Source organism: Anomalospiza imberbis, unplaced genomic scaffold (genome assembly GCF_031753505.1).
Source record: "Anomalospiza imberbis isolate Cuckoo-Finch-1a 21T00152 unplaced genomic scaffold, ASM3175350v1 scaffold_45, whole genome shotgun sequence".
In the NCBI taxonomy this organism is placed as follows: domain Eukaryota; kingdom Metazoa; phylum Chordata; class Aves; order Passeriformes; family Viduidae; genus Anomalospiza; species Anomalospiza imberbis.
Window position 1 is genome coordinate 363,887 of NW_027100060.1, and position 4,562 is coordinate 368,448.

Genomic DNA, 4,562 nt, shown 5'->3' on the forward strand with positions numbered 1-4,562 from the left:
GGACCCCACCTGGAAAGCTTCCTCTAGAAAAACACACAACAAATGATTGAAAATAGATTACAGACAAAAAGGGGAACAAGAAAAAAGGTCCAAAATCTTATCTCTGTCAGAGGCTTGAGGAAGGCCCAACCCCTGCATGCCAGGGAAAAACCCACCCACAGGTGAGGGAAGCCCAGGCTTTTCTCCCTTCCCCCCTGCACTGCCCCCCAAAATAACGGTGATCCCAAGCAAACAGGGGCAGTGGAGCAGCCCAAGCCCTTCCTTGCCTGCAAAGCAAAGCAGCCCCTGCACAGGTTCTGGAGTCCCACCTCTGCTCCCACCATGGGGGTTTGTTTGTGTCGGGCTGGCTGCCCCAGCCCCAGCCCGGGGCACGGTGGGTGCTGGGGCTGTTGGCAGGGCCAGGAGCCCACTCCCATTTCATCAGCACCCCAGCCCATCCCCCCAGCCCTGCCAAAAGCAGCCTGGCAGCGGACTGAAGGATCAGCTGCATCCGCCCCAGCAAAGGGGGGAACCTTTGGTTCCTGGCCAGGCTGTGCAATGCCCAAATCTGGGAGCATCCCCCTGCGTGTGGACTCATCTGCACATTCCCTGTGCAGCCTGGCTTTGGAGAAGGTGCCAGAATCAAAGTCCATCATCCTCAGCTGCCGGTGACCAGGTGGAGGAAGAGGTTGTCATCCTTGATGTCATCCTCCGTGTCCCCAGCAGCAGCAGCCCCACCTGGTACAGCTTCTCCAGGGGCTCCTTCTCCTTCCCTGGGGTGAGCCCAGGCTGTCAGGGTTCTGCCCAGGGCCCCAGCTGTCAGGGAACCAGGACAAGCAAAACCAGCTCGGATGGTGGCCACCAGTGCTAGGCAGAGCAGCTGAGCTCCAGCACAAGGGCTGCGTGTTCCCATCTGATGACCCCTGGGCAGTGACACAGGCAGGACAAAATGTCTGGGTTCCTTTGCTTCTCATTGCCAAGGCATGTGTGGAGCTGTAACTTACCAGGGCCTTGCATCAAAGCGTGCCTGTGGCTCTCTCCCTTCTTCTAGGGCAGATCAATATCCTGCAGCCAGGGATCACAGAACAGCTCTTCTAAAGAGGGCCTGTCCCAGTCCAGCATGGATAAACACCGCCTGATCAGATCTTGGCACTCTGGGCAGAGAAACCAGAAACCGCCGGTCAGTTGGAGAAGGCTCCTGTTGGCTTTGCCCCACTATTCCCGTGCCCAGGCCATGCTGGATGTGCTCAGAGCTGGGCCTAAACGTCCCCATCAATTCCCTGTTTTGGAGGAGAGCAGGAGAGCAGGACATGTGCCACCTCCTCAGCAGCTGCCAGAGAGGGATGCTCACGAGCTGCTGCTGTCTCCCAGCACTGGTATTGCCCCCGTGGCCAGAGATGAGGATCCACCTTGAGAGAGCCGTTGTGGCAGCGAGAGTTGATGGTCCCAGCTGATGTTCTGGCTCCTCCTGAAAGGGTGCTCCCCGCAGACCATCTGGTGCAGCAGGATGCCCAGGGACCAGATGGTAGCTGGCTTGCCGTAGTACCAGCCAAATTGGGTCCATTCTGGTGGGCTGTATGACCGTGTTCCTATGGAATACAGATGGGGTTCATCAGGGGGACGCTGCTGCTCCCTGAGCCTGGCCCCAGCATCCCTGGGTGTGTGGGGGCTGCCCCAGTGGCACACGGGGTGACCGCTGCCCTCTCACCAGCACCTGGGACTTGTGTACAGATTCGGGGATGGAAAAGAAGCCACTGGTGCTGGAAGAGGGCAGCAGAAGTCCTGTCAAGGCCCGACCATGACGGGAAAAAACCCACTCATTGCTTGGGAAAACCATGCCCTCATCCTCCCTGCCTGCACTGCCCCAAAAACATTATGAATCCAAACCAAACCAGGTGAGTGGAGCAGTCCAAGCCCTTTGTCACCTGCACACCAAACCGGCTGGGACACAGGTTCCGGCCCCCCTCTCTGCTACCCCCACCCACGGGTGTTTTTGTTGGGCTGGCTGCCCCAGCCCCAGCCCCAGTCCTGGGCAGAGTGGTGGGCAAAGGCTGCCAGCAGGACTGGAAGCTGTCTCCCCACCCAGCCCTGCTCAAAAGCAACTCAGCTGAAATCTCAGTGCCATGAAGGGCAGCAAAAGGGAGAATCCCCGCTGCCACACCCAGCTTGGGCTGTGAGGTGTTGGGCCCTGAGATGACGGGACTGAGAGCACACCCCTGCGTGGGCTCACCTGCAAAACGAGTGTAGGCTGTGTCTTGCAGGTAGGTGCCGCAGCCAAAGTCAATCAGTTTGGCCTGCCCGGTGGCCAGGTCAACCAGGATGTTCTCTGGTTTGATGTCTCTGTGCAGGACCCCGCAGCTGGTGCAGTGCCGCACGGCCTCCAGCACCTGGCGGAACAGATCCCGCGCCAACTCCTCAGACAGGAACCCCCGTTCCTGAATGAAATGGTGCAGGTCCTGGCACCTCTCCGGGCGTTCCAGCACCATCAAGACATCACTGGGGAGCTCCTTCCACTCCAGCAGCTGGACGACACCGGGGAAGCCAGTGGACACCTTGGCCAGCAGCACGACCTCCAGGGGTGCGCTGGTGCCGTCGGGCTGCGGGAGGAGCGCGATGCCGTCAGTGGGGCTGATGCCGTGCCGGGGGTCGGGAACCCCTCACCCGGCCCGGGATGCTCTGCGCCTTGCGCTGGCCCCACGCCTGCTCTCCCTCGAGGTGTCCTGGTGGCTTCCAGCCTGCCGGGCCTCGGCTCATCCCCGCCCAGCTTCTGCCGCTGGCCCCGCTCACTCACCAGCTCGCCCCAGTGCCGGACGCGGTTCCTTGGCACCCTTTTGATGGCCACCTGCAAGCCAAGAGCAGCAGCGGGCTGAGCTCGCCACCTGCCCTGCCCAGCCCCCTCCTCCCCCTCCTTCCCTCCTCCTCCACCTCCTCCTCCTCCTTCTTCCCCTCCTACCCCTCCTCCTCCCCCTCCTTCCCTTCCTCCTCCTCCTCCTCCTCCTCCTCCTCCTCCGCCCCCTCCTCCTGTGCCCGCCGCCGGCCCCGCCGCTCACCGGGGCGCTGTCCGAGAGCTGCGTGGCCGCGAAGACGCTGCCGAAGCCGCCTCTGCCCAGCAGCGAACCCAGCCGGTACCGCTCCTGCAGGGCCTCCTCCTGCGCCTTCCCTGCGGGCGGGACGGGGCTGTCAGCGCTCGGCCCGGGGCCAGGAGCGGCCCCTGAGCACCCCCCGAGCGCCCCGGGCCGGCCCCCCCGAGGCGTTCTGTCCCTGGAACGGGACAGCGGCGGCTCAGGGCCGGCGGCCGCGGTGCCGAGCGGCGGAGCTCGGGCCGGGGAAGCCGCAGCGGGGGCGGCGGGAGCGGCCGCGCCGCGTGTGTCCTCCGCGGGGCCCGGGAGGAGCCGGGGCCGGGGCCGGGACTGGAGCCCACGTCGGGGCCGGGGCCGGGCTCGGGCCAGGCGGAGCCAGAGGGCTGCGGTGCCGCCCCAGCCCCAGGCACTGATGCCCGCCCAGCAGCGCCACCGCCAGCACGCCCAGAGCCAGGCGGAGGCGAGACCCCGGCGGGACGGCCGGGGACGGGGACGGGAACTGGGGCGGGGACGGGGCCGGTGACGGGCTGGGGACATGGCCCAGGCCAGCAGGGGAGAGGGAGACTGGGAGAGGAGGGGACACCGTGAAAGGGAGAGCAGGAGAGGGTGCGGGACTGCGGGAGAGGGAGAGGAGTGCGAGGGGGTCGATAGACTATCTGCTTTCGCTGCCGCTGCTGCTGCCGCTGCTGCTGCCACTGCTGCTGCCGCTGCAACTGAAGCTCCGGGGCCGTTTGTCCCCGTGTCCGTTTTTCCGTTGCCCGCTCGCCCCCGCGCCCAGCCCCCCGCTCCCCAGGGGCAGCCCCTGAGCCTGTCCAAACACGGGAACTTTGCCCTGTTCAGCCCAGACCCAGAGTCTGGACTCCTGCACAGGGGCATAGGTATCACCTTGAGCGCTGCTGTGCCTTGTCCCCGCTGAGGATCAAACCCTATCGGAGCACATTCCCTGAATGCAGAATTTGTACCTTACCCAGGCACTGCACTTACCTCTCCAGCAATGATTAAAAAAACAAAAAAAAACCAAAAAAACCCTAAAGAAAAAAAAAAAAAAAAAAAAACCAAAAAAACCCAAAAAAACCCCAAAAAAAACCAAAACGAAAATGGGGAAGGCAAACTGTGAAACTGTGTGTAGCTCATGGTATTTTACAGGGTCTAAAATTCGCCAAGTAATGAATCTTAGAGATGAGATCTATTTGGATTAAGGGGATGGAGCAGTAGTTCAAGATGGAAAAGAGGAGCATAAAAAAAACAGAGAAAAACATCTTCAGTTGTTTCTTGCCATTTTCATTTCATTTCTTAAAAGCTGTTTCAGTTTTCCCAGAATCTTCTCCACACTCCTGTTTGCTCTTTCCAAGAACCTTTCCTGGAGAACAAGGTGCAGCTTCTGTCACAAGATGTGCCACCAGCTGCAGTTTCTCTTGGCTTTCCACAACGTGTGTGCAGCTCAACTCTTGCAGCATAGCAGGGCAAATGTTTGAAGGATTTGACAGCTTGTTCTTTCTTTTC

The 4,562-nt window shown here is 61.3% G+C and overlaps 1 long non-coding RNA gene across 1 annotated transcript; it reads right to left on the reverse strand.

Moving 5' to 3' along the window:
- Positions 1-245: 245 nt before the first annotated feature.
- On the reverse strand, positions 246-1,564 carry LOC137466859 (uncharacterized). Its single transcript, XR_010995313.1, has 3 exons — positions 1,389-1,564; positions 984-1,133; positions 246-795 (listed from the first exon to the last, which is right to left on the reverse strand). It is a non-coding gene; the product is annotated as an uncharacterized lncRNA (long non-coding RNA).
- Positions 1,565-4,562: the final 2,998 nt, after the last annotated feature.